Source organism: Lepidochelys kempii, chromosome 11 (genome assembly GCF_965140285.1).
Source record: "Lepidochelys kempii isolate rLepKem1 chromosome 11, rLepKem1.hap1, whole genome shotgun sequence".
Classification (NCBI taxonomy): Eukaryota; Metazoa; Chordata; order Testudines; family Cheloniidae; genus Lepidochelys; species Lepidochelys kempii.
Window position 1 is genome coordinate 64,436,065 of NC_136390.1, and position 17,504 is coordinate 64,453,568.

General features: G+C 45.7%; 1 protein-coding gene across 21 annotated transcripts in view; it reads left to right on the forward strand.

Moving 5' to 3' along the window:
• Window positions 1-2,243: 2,243 nt before the first annotated feature.
• Window positions 2,244-17,504, forward strand: part of MAP2 (microtubule associated protein 2) — a 341,433-nt gene continuing 326,172 nt past the window's right edge. For all 21 annotated transcript variants that reach the window (XM_073306661.2, XM_073306670.2, XM_073306672.2 and 18 more), the window contains exon 1: window positions 2,244-2,357. The gene's annotated coding sequence lies outside the window, so the exon portion shown is untranslated. The remainder of the gene's footprint in view (window positions 2,358-17,504) is intronic.

The window sequence follows — 17,504 nt, forward strand, 5'->3', positions numbered from 1 at the left end:
ACTTGGGCCAACACTTTTAAATCTGGGTGATTCCCACCAGTCCGTACAGCAGGGGGTTTGCAGACCCAGCCAGAAAAAAAACTGTATCACTGAGGAATGCACACTGAGCCCTGTTTTACCAAAGCTGCTGCTCCGAGACTGCGACAGCCCTCTTACCTTTTTTTCAGACCATTTTAAGCACGGCCCACAGCGAGGCATGTGAATCCATCAACAGAAGGGGCATGTTCTTTCAATGATGCTCAGCTTTACTGATTAGTACCTCTGAACACAGTTGACTGTTTTGCATTTTCTGGGCTTTTTAGGCTTGTCACTTGCACCAATTGATCCCTGGACTAAAAGGGGGCAATTGTTTTCGGCCACAGTTCATTGATGGCATCTTCACCTCTCTGTGTCATCCTGATCTGTTCCCCGTCCCCCCAACCCAACCTGATCTTCCATCTCCCTTCCCCTGGTCTGCACCTCCATTACCCCTGTGCATCGCCAGTTTGTCCCCCTCAGATGGCTGCCCACCCCATACACAGTGTCCCTCCATTCCTTGCATCCCCATTTTGCTCCTAATTCTCATGCTCTCCCATCCCGGTTTCTGCTCCCCCGTTCCTTGTACCCCCCCCTTGACTCCCACATACCCACTTCTGCTTCCCCATCCCTTGCCCACCCACTCTACTATGCTCTGTGCACACCCACTCTGCTCCCCATTCCTTGCACATCCCCCTGCTCCCCATCCCATACACTCTACTCTGCCCTGTACACACCCACTGTTGCTCCCCATCCCTTACACACCCACTGTGCTCTGCCCTGTGCATACCCACTCTGTTCCCCCATCCCTTACACACCCACTCTGCTCTGCCCTTTGCACACCCACTCTGCTCCCCCACCCCTTACACACCCACTCTGCTCTGCCCTGTGCACACCCACTCTGCTCCCCCATCCCTTGCCCACCCAATGTGCTCTGCCCTGTGCACACCCACTCTGTTCCCCATCCCTTACACACCCACTGTGCTCTGCCCTGTGCACACCCACTCTATCCCCCATCCCTTACACACCCACTCTGCCCTGCCCTGTGCACACCCACTCTTCTCCCCATCCCCTACACACCCACTGTGCTCTGTCCTGTGCACACCCACTCTACCCCATCCCTTACACACCCACTCTGCTCCCCATCCCTTGCCCACCCACTGTGCTCTGCCCTGTGCACACCCACTCTGCTCCCCATCCCTTACACGCCCACTGTGCTCTGCCCTGTGCACACCCACTCTACCCCATCCCTTACACACCCACTCTGCCCCCCATCCCTTACACACCCACTCTGCCCTGCCCTGTGCACACCCACTCTGCTCCCCATCCCTTGCCCACCCACTGTGCTCTGCCCTGTGCACACCCACTCTGTCCCCATCCCTTACACACCCACTGTGCTCTGCCCTGTGCACACCCACTCTTCTCCCCATCCCCTACACACCCACTGTGCTCTGTCCTGTGCACACCCACTCTACCCCATCCCTTACACACCCACTCTGCCCCCCATCCCTTACACACCCACTCTGCCCTGCCCTGTGCACACCCACTCTGCTCCCCATCCCTTGCCCACCCACTGTGCTCTGCCCTGTGCACACCCACTCTACCCCCATCCCTTACACACCCACTCTGCCCTGCCCTGTGCACACCCACTCTGCTCCCCATCCCTTGCCCACCCACTGTGCTCTGCCCTGTGCACACCCACTCTGTCCCCATCCCTTACACACCCACTGTGCTCTGCCCTGTGCACACCCACTCTACCCCATCCCTTACACACCCACTCTGCCCCCCATCCCTTACACACCCACTCTGCCCTGCCCTGTGCACACCCACTCTGCTCCCCATCCCTTGCCCACCCACTGTGCTCTGCCCTGTGCACACCCACTCTACCCCCATCCCTTACACACCCACTCTGCCCCCCATCCCTTACACACCCACTCTGCTCCCCATCCCTTGCCCACCCACTGTGCTCTGCCCTGTGCACACCCACTCTGTCCCCATCCCTTACACACCCACTCTGCCCCCCATCCCTTGCCCGCCCGCTCTGCCCCTGCTCCTGGCGCTCAGCAGGGCAGCAGCAGCTGCCGCACTCCCGCCCGCCCCGCAGCTGGGCAGACGCGGGCGGTCGGCGGGGCCGGGGCGGGCGCTGGGGCGGGGCCGGGGCGGGCGCTGGGGGCGGGGCCGGGGCCGGGGGGCGGGGCCGGCCGCGCACCAGCCGGGCGGCGGGGGAGCCGAGCCAGCATTCGCAGCAGCGGCCGCCGCAGCCTCGGCAGCATCGCGCCCTCCTGCGCCCGGCGCTCGGCCTGTGTCCCGGGGCCGGCAGCGGCAGCGGCATCTGCGCTCAGGTAAGGGCCGCCCCCCCGCCCCCCCAGCGGGCTCCCGGCCCCCCACCTCCGGGCCTGCCCCCCACCCACCCACCCGCCCAGGGCAGGGAGCGAGCCCCTGGTCCCCGAGATTTCCCGGCGCAGGTTCGCCTGGCGGTACCTGGCGGCCGCTGGGGGGTCTGTCAGTGGCCCAGCCCCGCTCTAGGGCTGCGGGGTGGTTAGGTCTCCACGGGCGGTAGATGTGGACCTGGGATTTGTAGGTGTCAAGCGGCATAAAGGTTGGGGGACAGCATTAAAACAACAGTAGTCACCACAACAACAACCAAAAGCCGTGTAAGCCAATGCAAAGCGTTGTTTGTGTCCCTCTGAAGCCAGTCGCCCCTGAATTTACAGGGCCAGGAGAGAAGAAAGGAAAAGGACACCTAGAAAGTTACCCTCCCCTCAACCACTACTGTGAGTTTTAAGTGGATCAAGAAGCAAAACCTTTTTTAAAAAAAAAAAAAAAAAAAAAAAAGCCTCCTTGGAAGGGTTTTCTTGAATGCAGCTCTGCCTCTCTGTCACCACCCCACCATCCTCTTTTGTTTAAGGATGGAAATTTCAAGAAAGTGGGGAGGCGGGGGATAAAGGAGGGGAGCAACTGAGCTAAGATCCATCTCTCTGTAACTCGGAAACGGCGGGAGTCAGCTGTATATTTCTTCCCTGTGGTCAAGGGGAAAATAAGCTTTGTCATAAGCAAAATCCTGCCGTAAGGTTATCATGAACCATTTGGTGTGCACCTCTTTGATCGCAGTGCCCCAAGGAAAATTGAAAGCACTATCAGTTCATTTATCTTAATAGGAGCAGGCTACTTTTGTCAATTCATTTTAGGATTTTGAGCATCTTTGGAGTGCCACGGATGTAATCCCGCCCCTGCACTTAAACTCCTTTAAAAGGATCTGTAACGGTGGACAAAGAGGATTGTGCAAAGTGGGGGTGCAAGGGGAGCAAGTGGTTTTAATTTGCATTGGGAAAAAAAATCTGTGTTGAAATGATCAGCAGTGGAGAGGAAACGACTGCAAACAGAAAGAGGGGGCTTGCAGCCGCAATGGGGCGGTGGAGAACAAAGACTTTTCGTGTAAGCGAGAATGATGCAAAATATGCCAAGCTTGAGCGGCTGCAGGTACAGTGTTGCATCGAATGTGATCTACCAAATAAAGACAGCTTGACTCAATTCATTGTGTATATGTTTGATACAAATGATGACCTCCCGTTTGAATGAGGCTTCCTTTATGGAACAGGGCTTTGGAAAAAAGGGATATGTATGAGTTGTAAGAGCCCCTCCCCCTGGAATTTTCATTTCTCTTTCAAATAAAGATCTCCTTTGCGTTGCTGGTGAATTTTTATTTCATCGTGTTCCTTTCTGTGCAGCAGTAGATATTTATATACAAGGGGTGGTTAACGTGTGCATGCCGTTTGGGCTAATTATTATATGTCAATCTCCCATAAGGGTTATTTATTTTAGCTCTCACAATCCTTTTTCACAATTTGTCATATTTTTATGGTCATGTCAATGATTTGTTTCCCCTACCCCTTTCGCTAAAGAAAAATGTCAGTGTGCAGGCATCAGCTGTGGGGGAGCTGCACTGCTCACAGTTCGGAAGATGTGACCTTTTTGTTTTCAGAAGGGATTTTTCTCTCACGATTTTTTGTGCATTTCCATTTTTCCTTTCTCTCCCTCCCCGCTGTTCTTCCTGTGAAAGAACCTGTTTCTTGCACCTGCGCTGGTTTAAACTTGTAGTTACGTCTAGACTCCAGCTCTTGGAGCCAACGCATCTAGGAGGAGACTCAGCTGCAGGACTTACTTGTTTTCAGAAGCCGCTCTCTGTTCCCTCCCTAACAGACGACACGAACGCCCTGTCTCAGCTCTTGCTGGGAAGGTAGAAAGCGCTGAGAGGGCATTCCTCACTGAAACAGGCATTGCTATTACTTCATAGGTCGCTGTGAGAGGTACCTCACAAATCACAAGAGCCTGGGCGTCATCCCTAAACAGTAACAGCACACTCACACGGGGCATATTTGAGCTATTCTAGAGGCAGCCAGCAGAGTTTGTGCTTGTTGTACCATTTCTATCATCAGTATCTATTTTCAGGGGGCTTGGTATTAAAAGTGAATGCACTAAAACAAAACTTGGCATGAGCTATTGAGTCCCAGGAGCAACTTGATTCCTCGCCTGTAATTATGATTTATTTTACTAATCTGTAAAGTGAGCTCAGTGCCGAACAAGACTCAAAATGAATCCAGTACACACTTTGCATGCTGTAAGTAGTGCCATTGTGAGTCCTCTCATGGAAGCCAGCGTATAAAGGTAAGTACGAGAGTAAGCCCTGGTCTATGCTACAGAGTTAGGTCACTGCTAGGCAGCTTATGTTGACCTAACTCTTTAAGAGCCTACATTAAAATGATGCTCCTGCCAATGTAACTCGCCCGCTATGCCAACTTAATAACTCCACCTCCACAAGAGGCATAGGTCAACGTAGTTAGGCTGACGCAGTGTCAGTGTAGACACCGCATTGCTTGTATCGACACTTGCTGGCTTTCAGAAGCTGTCCCACAATGCCCCACACTGACACTTCAGTCGGTGCAAGCGCTCCTGGTGAGGATGTGTACCGGCAACATAAGGAGCATAGTGTGGACATGCAAAAGTGATTTGATTACTGCAGTGGCTGTACGTCGGTATAACGTAGATCAAAATAATTTTGCAGTACCCTACATCTTTGTGTGAGTGGGCCCTAGAAAGGTTCCTGGTGCAAGCAGTGGGATGGTGTTAGCTTAAGAACTGGGTCCAGTATCATCTTTTCTTTTTTTTTTGTTTTTTTTACTCACGGGAATGAGATAAGCAGGATTTGGCCGATGAAATTCTGCAAGCCATTGAGTCCATGTTATGGATTACTGCCTCTGTGTGGATCGGACCAAAACAAAATAGCTGTGGTAATGACTTAAAACACAATTAGTGCAGGTATAAAGTCATTGCTTTTCCAAAAAGAATGCGAGTGTACTTCTTTACTGCTAAATGTGCAGCACAGTACGTTGTGCTTGTAATGTGGTTTGTTATTGTCATGTAAACTCCCATTGACACCCTAGATTTTAAAGGCTCTGAAGTAGTCATTATGGGATGTTATGTCAGTACCCACTCAGCAGTGCTCCTTAAACACACACTAACATCACAGAAGTAGTCATTATGTGAAGGCCCCAAAAGTAACATGCATGGACATGAATGATTATAATGACTCCCAAATAAGCTGCTACAGTTTATGGATTAAGAATTCTCTTATCCACAAGAAGTTTTCAGAACTATGCTTTTCAGTTCAGTTGGTGTCACATTGTGTTAACGTCCCCAAAACTCATCGCACCTGGATTTACTATTAAAAAAAAAAAAATCCATCAGGCACACTTAAACTGGAGCCATTGGGCCTAATTTCCCAAGTAAATGGAGTTACACTGGCATAAAAACAGGTGTGGGTGAGTCAAGAATCAGGCCATTGTAACTCCAATGACAGAATCAAACCGATGGTATTGAAACTGCCTGGGTGTGGTTGTGTATTCCATTCTGTCTCACTGGTAATATTTCAAGTACGATGGCACGGAGAGGTTTTTCTTAAAGAAAAACAGGAATACAGCACACAAGGATGTGAGCTGCATTGATTTTTATAACCATTAAAAGCTACTGACAAAATCATGTGCACAAATGCAGTATCTGTGTAGTCTGGAATCTGGTCTACCATATATGTATGAAGAGATTAATAGGAACAAATTAGATTAAGAAAGGGGGGGAAAAGCCTGGACATTGATACATGCTGTGTATATATTTTGGGCCCGATGCAAAGGCCTTTGAAGTCAATGGCAGCCTTTCCATCGACTTCAATAGGTGTTGATCAGGCTCAAAAAGAATTCACCTGGGATAAAGAGCCTTTACAATTCCATTGGGGAGTCATTCCTCTCCATTCCTTTTAACCAGGCAGGCCCTGATTCTGTAATGAGCTGCAGTTGGATGGATGCCTGCACCTTAACAGAGCCCTATTGGCTTCATTTGGACTTCACCTAGGTTCATAGAACCATAGATTCCAAGGCCAAGTAATCGTCTAGTCTGATCTCTTGCATAACACAGGCCAATGAACTTCCCCAAAATAGTTCCTAGAGCAGGTCTTTTAGAAAAACAGCCAGCCTTGATTTAAAAATTGTCAGTGATAGAGAATCCGCCATGATCCTTGGTAAATTGTTTCAGTGGTTAATTACCCTCAATGTCAGAAATGTATGGTTTATTTGTAGTATGAATTTGTCTCGCTTCAACGTTTAGCAATTGGATTTTGTTATACCTTTCTCTGCTAGACTGAAGAGCCCGTAGTTCAATATTTGTTCCCCGTGTAGATAGACTGTAATCAAGTAATCACTTAACCTTCTTTTTATTAAGATAAATAGATTGAGCTCTTTAAGTCTGTGCTACAAAGCAAGTTTTCTAATCCTTTAATCATTCTCATGGCTCTTTGCTGAACCCTCTCCAATTTATCAACATCTTTCTTGAATTGTGGGCAACAGAACTGGACACATTATTCCAGCAGTGATCATACCAGTGCCAAATTTAGAGGTAAAATAACCACTCTACTCCTACTCAAGATTCCACTCTGTATACATCCCAGTATCGCATTAGTTCCTGGGTCCTGCCCACGGGGAGTTCATTGCAGGATCAGGGTCATAGTTAGGAAGCAGTCAGGGAACATTGTATTTAAATGCAAGTGAAGGAGGAACAGTCAGAAGTCCTGAGAAATGAAAAATTAATCCTTGGGGCCAAATCCTGCAAACACTTAAGCACGTGAGTAACTTTACTTTATGTTCCTTTAAAGTCGATGCTGTAATTCACCAGAGTAAAGTTTTACATTGCTTATTTGTGTGCGGGATTGGATTTATGGTCACCAGGGCCACAATTCAGCCAAGCTATTAAGAGTGTGTGTGTGTGTAGTCCATCCCAGTTCAGCCGGGCACTTGAACACCTGCTTAAGTCCCATTAAAACCAGCAGGATTTAAGCAGATGCTTAAAATTAAGCATGTGCTTTAGTGCTTTGCTGAATAGGGATGGGTTGCTAAATCAGGGTGTAGCTTGCTATAGGCTCGTTTCTGGAAGATGCTAGACACACTTCCGAGGGACTAGGTACTTTTGTGAGGGCCTGAGCACACTCAACTCCCACTGATGTCAGCAGGAGCTGAGGACATTCATTGCCTTACAGGAGTGAGCCCTGTAAGCTAGGGGCTCTGGGCTGGTTGGGATCAGCTGTTTTTCCTTAATTCTTTGCCTCATGCAGAGGATACAGGGATGCTTATAAGACCTGTAGTGCATGCAGATGCTAAGGAAAACAGCATGGGTCTGATTTCCATAGGGTGGAGCAGATTTAGAATGGCTGTGTTGTGAATAAGGGGTGGTTTCCAAAGCCATCTGCCTCAGCAGAGTAAAAAGCTTCTTTGGGAGGGAGGGTAGACTTAATCACAGGCTACAGCGCTAAACTGTGGGACAGTGTTTTAAAATGAGGTTCGATGTGACATTTGTAATTGCTTTTTAGATATGGGAAGAAAGAACTAACATCTCCACGGTGTTAATTTAGATTGCTGTTGCCACATGGGTTGATTGTGCTAGCTGTTAAGAAGATTTGAGGTCTTTATTGACCCATTTTTCCTAAATGCTAATTGTTTGCTGCTTTGTTAAGAACAGCCAAGTTAATACTGTTGTTCCTCACAGTTTTTACACTCGTTTAATATTTTCCTGGAGAGATCCTACAAACGAAACCAATCCCTCTTCCTTTGTTTGATCAGGGAATAACCCCTCCTTCCAAATGATAACAGGCCAGTGTTTGCATTGAATATATTCCTCTGCTTGTTCACATGCTTAGTTGCAAGAAAATACTGCAAAAAGCTGAGGTTTGGGCGACCTCAGTTAAGCACGAATAATTGTAAGATTGATCAGACCTCTTTGTTTCCATTTAGTGTCTCTCTGAGACAGATTGGTGCTGTTACAGCTGCACTAGTGCTCGTTACAAAACGTAGCCTTTCTTTTCTTGTTAATTATATTTTTTGATCGTAGCTGTAATGTGCCTTGGTGGCGATAATCAGTTTTTTAAGCAAATGCTTTCAAATGTCCAAAAATAGGAATGGAAAACGAGTGTATTAAAGGCCAGGTCCTTCACTGGCGTAAATCACTGTGGTCACATTGACTTCAGTGGAGCTGCATGGATTTATATCAGCTGGGAAGCTAGCCAATACCCTTTTCAAATTTCTTTAAAATACGGAGTGCTTTCCACTTCACTGATATGTTCAGTTTATATGTGATGAACTTGTGGGTCGAGCTCAGCATTTGAGCTAAATCCCATTCCCCTTATTCAGGCAGACATTGTATTCTCAGTGGTCAGTGCGGCTACTCAGACTTCTAAAGCAAGCAGATTTGGCTTTAGGCTCTGTACTTAGGACTCCATCCTGCAAAGTTCTAAGCACTCCTGAGTAGGGCTGAGCACTCTCACCTTGCATTGAAGCCAGTGGGAGCTGAGGGTGCGTAGTATCTCAGGGGAGTGTCCAGCCACTTGCAAGATAGAACCCCTAAGAAGGCCTAGGGAGAATCTCATAGGATCAGCACTAGTGGCAGTAATGCAATTAGATCCTAATAGCTTTCAGGGAGGTAAGTCTATGGAAACATCCTCTTCTGCTCAGGAGATCCGTTGTTCTCCAGACAAAAGGGAGCCCACCTGGTTATGTAAAGATTATAAATATCTTTTTAATATTCCACCCCTTTAAGTTCAATATTCATGTGGACACTCAGTATATTTTTAAAGTTTCCAGTATCAGTTTGAGATATTGGAAGCTATTTTGTTCATCTGAATAAATAGCAATTTAAAAAACCACCACCACCACCTTTCAGTAGTCTAGTCACATCAATTAACTTGATTGTATTTAATTATGATGATTGATTAAATGAACCCTGCCATTGCACTTCATTTTCTCCAGAGAAATGTACCTTCTTCATGAAAACAGTTGTCTTTGTGATGGGGAACTGCACCATTACATCGCACATTTCTGAATATTTCTGACTAAAGGGATGCAGGAAATATGTGGGAAGAAAAGAGACGTAGGCTGGGAATTTCACAGAGGCTTATCGTTGACCTAACTCTGCTCCCACTGATGTCAGTGGAAGCAGAGTTAGGCCGTTGCTGAATGCTTTTGAAAATTCCAGCCTCAGGGCCCAGCTTGGTACTGAGATGCACAGCAGTGGTGCCTGTGGGTCTCTTAAAAGAGATCCTCTGTGTGTTCTGAGTCCGAAAGGCAGTCTGGCTTGGAGGAAATGTAAGTCTCTATTCACAAGTTGATTGTCCCCCAACACAAATCAGTCACTGAGTGAGTTGTCTTGTCTAAGCAGGTGAAAAACAGAGCTGGGACTTAGGAGGAGCTGGGCCTGGTTCTGCTCCTTCACTCCTCCTTCTCTACAGTAGTAGGTGTATGTAATGTGTATTGTAGGCCACACAGGTTACTCCAGGCTCTGACTGGAAGTAACAGGCACTGCTCTGGTTAACTTGATGCTGCAGCATGGTGCTTGAAGACTGTGTCTGGGTAGAGATCGTGCCAAACCAAAACCCTGGATCTAAAGCAATCGAACTTTAGGGAAGTGCAGTTGGATCTGAACTTTGAGGCTGGTCTCGTCTCTCCCCTGATCTTGGGTGAATTTCAGATCTGGGTCTGCAGATTGGAGCCTCAAACTGTAGGGGACTCAGCAGAGGCCAGAGCCATTATGTGGAGGTTGCCACCTGACTCTCTACAGCATTCTCCCAATCCCTCCCCGGGGTTGCCCATAGTTGTAGGGTTCTGCGTAAGCAAAGGGAGATCTCTGCATGGAGGATATGATTCTCCCTCTCGTTTACACCAGAGTTACTCCTGTTTTACGCTGGTGTGTGTGAGAGGTGAATCCCCTCCATGTGCATATGTGATGGCCTGGCCCAGTGATGGGTGCACCAGGGAGTTACTCCCTTTTACAAGCAAAAGTACAGACCCGAGCCCAAAGTTTGTATCTGGTGTTTTGTTTTGGGTGTTTTGTTTGTTTGTTATAGTCTCTGCTTTTCTCTGGGAGGACTGATTAGATCAGTCGTTCTCAGACTTATTTGATCATGGCCCCCTTCTTTGTGTCTGTAGTAGTTATGCCCTTCTCCCCCACCCCCCTGGCACCTGATCAGCAGCCACCGCTCCTTGGCTGCCCAGCTCGGAAGGCAGAGTGGAGAGCGGTGGCTGCTGGCCGGGCACCCAGCTCTGAAGGCAGCGCCGCTGCCAGCAGGAGCGCAGAAGTAAGGGTGGTACGGTCTTTCCACCCTTACCTCTGCGCTGCTGCTGGCAGCGGCGCTGCCTTCAGAGCCGGGAGCCCGGCCAGCAGCTGCTGCAGTCTGACCGTCCAGCTCTGAATGTGCGCAGTAAGTGTTTTTTTTCCCCTTCTCCCAGCCCCACCACCCAAGAATACATTCTACGCCCCCAGTCTGAGAATCTCGGGATTAGATGTCCCCTAAAGAAAATTGCCCTGAGGGCAATGATGTAAAAATCCATCAGTCAAGAGGAAAATTATGCATATAAAAACTTATTTCTGATATTTTAGGAAGATCAAAAAGTACATACTTTGTAGAAGAGCAAAGGCAAACTTGGCTGAAATCCCTAAGAGAGTAGTTAAAAAAAAATCTGCGTTTAAAAGAAATGAATATTATTCATGCTGAAGAGCAAAGGCTATTGGAGTAAATGAGGAGCTTTCGTTGCATGGTGTTCTGTAGACCTAAGCTTTCTGGGCAATAGAAGAAGATGTTGGTTTTTTTTCTGCATAAGGCTTAGCAAAATATTGAATGTTTACTTTTCAGAGTACCCAGTGCTATCTGTGAAAGAGATGTGATAAAATTCAGGCTGTGAGTTTGAATAAAAGATGTTTTGGGTAACGTGACAAATTTAATGTCTGTAATTTTTAAATTCCGCATAGTTTGCCAAAATTAGCAACAGTGATTTATGTATCGTATTTATAACATTTATTTAGATAAATTATTAAAATGGCATGGTATTGAATGCTATTTGCAATACTGGCAGTAATCAGAACACATGATTTCGTAGTATTTTATAAAAATGTTCCTCTTGCTAAATGAATCATTTAGAAATATATTTGTGAAATTTATTTAGAAATATTTGTGTATAATAAAAATATATCATATGAAACAGATTTTGTAGGCTAGTGGCCTGAGCATAGAGCTGGAAACCAGAATCTCCTGAATTCTCATCCCAGTTTTGGGCATTGATTCCTTTTTTGTGTCTGGGCAAGTCACTGAATCTCTTTGCCCCAGCATTCCCTCCCCCCACTTTCCATTAAAAAGTGGGGCTAATAATACTTTTTGAGGTTTAATTAATTAGTCGGTATTTGTATGTCACTTAGATCTGTCTGTATTTTTATCATAAGGGCCACTATATTGATTCAGCAGGTGCTCAGACGATTCTGTGCTCTTGTTTGGAATTTTGAGCCAGATCCTCAGTAGGTGTAAATGGACTTCAGTGGTGCTAACACCGTTTTACATCAGCTGAGGATCTAGCCTCTTATGTGTATCTCATCTCGTACAAGAATGGGCTGGCAAGTTGCTAAACCCTTTTACGTAACCCATTTTACATCTTCCTTAGCCATGGAAAACTGATTGTCTTTCAGGTGAGTGATTACATGTATGTGTGTATATATACACACTAATGCTGATCCTTAGGTAGCATGCAATGGTAATGATGGTGCTTTCCACTCCTTGCTCCGGACTGATGTGTTTATTGCTAAGGATAATTTCACTGTAGAGCTTTAAAGGACTTTTTTTAAAAAAGTTCCTTTCCTTCTATGTATTTGGTACACTCACTAGGTTTTTAATATAAGGGCAGACTATTTTGGGAGTAGAAATACAACTTCTGTTACTTAGAATTGTGTCTGTGTTGTGCTGTTGGGGTTTGTTTTGGTTTTCTAGTTTGTATTTCTTAGGGCTAATCCCTATTCCCTAGGTAATCATCAAAATCTTGTCGTCACTGGGTTTCTGTATGTATTGGGTTCAGAGGTGTTGGGATGAGTTATACAATGGGGACTTAAATTCCTTTCTGTCTGTGTTTGATTTCATTACCTGACCTGCTGTGGGACTCTCGTGTATTAAATCAGTGGCTTCTGATGATCAGTGATTCATTTTTAAAGGGGTTGAGTATGGTGATGTTCGTTGACTGGTGTTTTAATTCATAGCTGTTCTGTGATCTGGCTTGTGTTAACCGTTTTGGGTAGGACATCCTCTGGTATTCACTAGTACTTTATCATCTTGAGCTAGTCAACAACATCAATCATGAATAACAGAGGCCAGGACTCTCTGAATTTTAGGATTGCTATTTTGCTGGCTTCTTCAAGTGGTCAGGCTGGAGTGCCATCATGGAATCTGTATTTAGGTGTAGCTAAATTAGCTTATTTTTAAATATTCTACACTAATTAAAAGGAAACCCAGATGGGTTGGTGGGTTTCTCACAAAGGAGTCAAATTGCTCGTTATATTTCGAAAAAGGATTACTGCAGGTTGGGATTATTGTATATGAACACATCCACAGCTAAGCAGCCAAAGCTAACATTACAAAGGTCCTCAATCTTCATGCTTCAGAGCATACTATGATCACCCATTGGTGTCAGGAAGAATCATTCTCTGATGTATTATTGCACAGTTTGCATTAAGGGGCAAAAGGGTTATTTCCTTCTTCTGAATGACGCATCCGGCATTCTGTTTTGGGGTGGGAATCCCTGTATTCCCTTTCAGGGCTTTGTGTGCATCCTCTGAAATTATGGGTGAGTGTAGAGTGGTGGCCAACAAAAATATTAAAATAATAACTTTCCTGGCATATCTCAAAAAACACACCCTTTGGGAGCCTCATTTGAATCCTGGCCAGCTAGGATTGCCAGGTCTACCTGTATTCTGTAACTCCAGGTGTCTAGGGGGAAGAGGAAGCATGAAAGAGAAGAACATAAGACCTCATAACAGGCGCACCTGGTGTGCACCATCTGATGTATTCCATCTCGGAGCTGGAATAAGTTCTCTGGAAAGAGAAGTGGGAGACTTAAGGGCTAAGATTAAGCAGGGACTAACAGCGATGGGGCTCTTGACAATAGGGTGAAGCCATCCTCTGAGAAAACCAGACTAATGCTGGAAGATACCTGTTGGGAAAGGTCCCATGAATTGTGATGGCTGGGGATTGACAAGCTTGTGTCTCTGCTTCATCTCCATTGGGGTTTGCTCATCCCCACTTCGACAACAGCAGACCAGACTTCAGGAACAGCCTTCTGCCTGAAACTTGGTGGAGGGTTGTCCTGTTTATGCATTTTTGTTGCATGTGAAGTGAGGATTCAGCACAAAATCTGTATCATTCCTGATGGAAGGAGTGGAATCCCTTATCTTCTGATTTAGTTAGGATTTTGCAGTACATGTGTCTTGATATTTTGAATTAAGCTAAGAATTTGTTCCTGCCAAGGTTTGGCAGTGACCTCCAAAAGTTATTACAACCTTTCAGATGTTTTACAAAAGTACAATTGTAGTGAACCACCTTGAATACTAAAGAGTTTATTACAATTCTCTGGTGACTTTCAGAAGTTCGGAGGTTTCTGTAGTTAGGTTTGCATAATAACCTTATTCAAGGTTGCATAATTTTGTTTCTAATTCTTTCCGTGTAATCTATAATATGAGTTAAGACAGAGCTTCCTCTAGCACATCTATATGCCTGTCTTTGAGGGGAGGGCGAAATTTCTTCTATGCTATAGGGTATTGGCAAATCAACCAGAGCAACATTGCCTCTTCCAGTGTGCGATGGGGTAAATGATCTGTCAAAATCCTGGCAGAGGCAAGAGGGTTTTCTGTCATAGTTGTCCTTCTACCCCTCCTGGGATTTCAACAGCTATTCTGCACTCTGTGATGGGATATATTGAGTTATCTACCTCTTCTTTTGAGATTTATTTTAAAATAGTCCTTTCTTGTGTCTATTCCAGCAAACTCTCAGTAGCTTTTTCCATTCTCTGGCTCTAGGGGAGAGTCAGGTTTCCTCCAGGGGGCAGGTGATCTCTGAATGCATCTCTAAGGCAATGGAAGAGGTCTTATGCACAGATCGTCTTTTCAGATGAAAAACTGGCTGGCTCTGGGCATGGATGTTTGATCATCAATTGATATGTTTATTTTCAGAGTTCACTTAACAGTGGGAGTAGAATTTACATCTCCAGGATTCCCAGGGATTGCTGTACACTTGAGATAAAGGAACAGTTGACTGTTTTTCCCCCATTAAACTGATCCCAGTATAAACTTCAGCTCCTTTTGGAATTAATCTACCCCTTAAATTTGCCTTTGTAAATGTGTGTGTGTGTATAATATGTTTTCTCTATAGGACACTTAATTGAGGGCAGGGCATGACTTGCACTGAACCAAACTTTTTGTTCGTGTCAACCTACATGGGGCAGGGCATGTTCACTAAACAGATGAATGACTCTTTGAAGAATGTTCATGGACTGCAAAAGAAGTAATCTTGGGCAGAAACTGTATTTATTTCAAAGAGGTTTCAGCATGTGCATATAATCAAGCAAGTAGAGCCACAAACATAAAGGTCCCAAGCCTTAGGTCACTACTCAATGTTACTCAGTAGTATTTGGCCTAGATCCAACTTGGAGTCACATTGTTTGAACTTCAAAACCCCTCCAAAGAGATTGTATGATTATAATATAGGTTGAGGCTAATTTAAGTCTTGTTACATTCAAGCCTCCATCATGTTCCCCCAATGCTTTCCAGGTTATAGTCACTCAGGCATGTCTTCGCAGTGTGCACTACGGGGGTTTGATTTCTAAAGCACATTGATGTGCTGTGCACCAATTGGTCCATGTGGACCCAAAATTCAACATAAATATGAAGCCCATCACGAAATCACATACTTGTTCCAAAATAATTAAAAGAAACCACAGAATGATAACTACGATATTCTCCCATCGGAGCTCTCTTTGGAATTATGAGCTGCTCCCTTGCTGAGTACTCCCTGTGCTCTTTGGCCACAAGTAAGACTGTACAGCATAATAGGCAGCATGGTCTACTAGGCTAAGCACAGGTTTGGCAGCAAGGGATTCCCATCTAATATTGACCCCCCTCTGTAGTTTGACTAAGCCACTTAGGTCCTGATCCAAAACCACTGAGGTCAGTAGAAAGATTCCCAATGGATTTTGTGTCAGGCCCTTAGGGTCAGAGTCTGCCTGGTTCTTAGAGAGGTGTCTTCTCCCTATCCAATCTGAGTCCACCTGCCATTAGGTTAGGGTGTTCAGCTTTCCCTGTAGTATGCCTTTTCCATTTTAATATATATGACTGTAGCGTTTCCTTTACATAACCAATTTCTGTTCCTAAGAACCGAACATGAAGAAACTACAAATAATACAACCATGCACACCTTTAGGGACTGGAAATGAGTGATGTTTATGCAAATTAAATCTGTCGCCAGTAGGAGCCCCTTCAGTTTCTCCTCTGGGGAGCCAGCATGTTTCGGTTCCCTTTGAGCCTACTAGTCTTGCATAAGGGTGGCAGATTAGGCCCCTAATGTTGTCTGGCTCTTCATCAACCTCAGTATGGGGCAGAATGCTCATCCACAAGATGAATCTCCACTCTGGTATGCTGCTGTCCCTTGTACACATAAAACTCTCATTAACGGTGTCAGCAGGACTTGCAGGGGAAGAGCACGTCGGGTTACGTAAGGAGAGCAGAGGAGATCCGAAGTTGTTGTAATAAGGATTAAAAACTCGGTACCCCAGAGTTTTGCTTTCAGACAGCTGCTTTCTCATCCAGGTGCACTCAAGGGCCAGGCACAGTGTGGCTCTAATAATTTTGCTGCCTCTGGGCTAGGCAGTGAGCCCATTGCTGACATGGGTGAGCAGTTACACCCCTGAGGAGCCCCACCATGTTCCATCATGGACATTAGGCAGAGACAGGTTATCCCATAACTGCCTACTGTGGGGTTTCTTGTAGCTTCCCATAGCGGCAGCGGTGCTGCTGTCAGAGACAGGGTGCTGGACTAGATGAACCAAAGGTCTGATCCAGTCTGGTGATTCCTATGTTCTTCTCTAGGGATGGTCTTTACCTTCCCTTATGGTATAGGAATCCTGAACAAGTTGACAGTATCCTTTGATAGCAAATAATGGGCCAGTTCCTCAACTGGTGGAAATCAGCGCAGGTCCCTTGAAGTTACTGATTTACACCAGCTAAGGATTTGGCCCACTGAAAAAAATAATGAACCTTAATATATAAATTACCCTGTTCTCTCATTTTCTGTGAGCTGTGACTGAGAAACGTGGCATAAGGCTGAAATGAATAGTCGCACCTCGTCCACCTTCCTATAAACAAAGGAGAGTAAATGGAAAGGTTTGTTATGGTGCAATTATGGGAATGAGATCAGAGGGGGGCATGCATTACAACAAGCAGCCTTTACCGTTGCTGCAAGCCTTGACGTTCTCGGCATAGCACGGGCCTACAATAACTTGACATTTGAAAAAGGACATTGCCTGTAACTTTAACACAGCAGTGTCCTGATGTGGAAATTGCCTTCCTTGGAATTATGGGAGGAGAAGGGGTGTGTGTGTGTGTGACAGAAGCTAAGCCAGAAAGCACCTGGCAACCAGATGGCAAGTAGCATGCTGGATTTTACCCACACCTTCATTAAGGATTACTGTGGCTTTCTCTGGATAATAGTTTTAGAGGTTTGGGGTCATAAAGAATTAGAAAATTGTAGCCAGTTGCAATTAAACCCAAGTTATTTTTAGAAGACAAAGGACTGAATGATAGGTCTGAGCTGGAATCCGAATTAGCGGTACTTGAAATGTTATGGTTCAGGGATGATTACTGAGCTAGGCTACAACAGTGTTTTCTATGCACTGAACAACAGAGCCCATGCATTTCAGTTAGATAGACAAAGCAGCTCAGGATAGCAGCAGGTGGGCTGGGAAGAACTGAGAGTTGCTAGCAACAGCAATCATGTGGAACCAGTATTCCCACTGGGGTGACAGCATTGTGTGCATTTCTCTGACTGTTTACTTGTGATGCAGAGAAACATGCTGACATAGACCATTGCTGGGGTA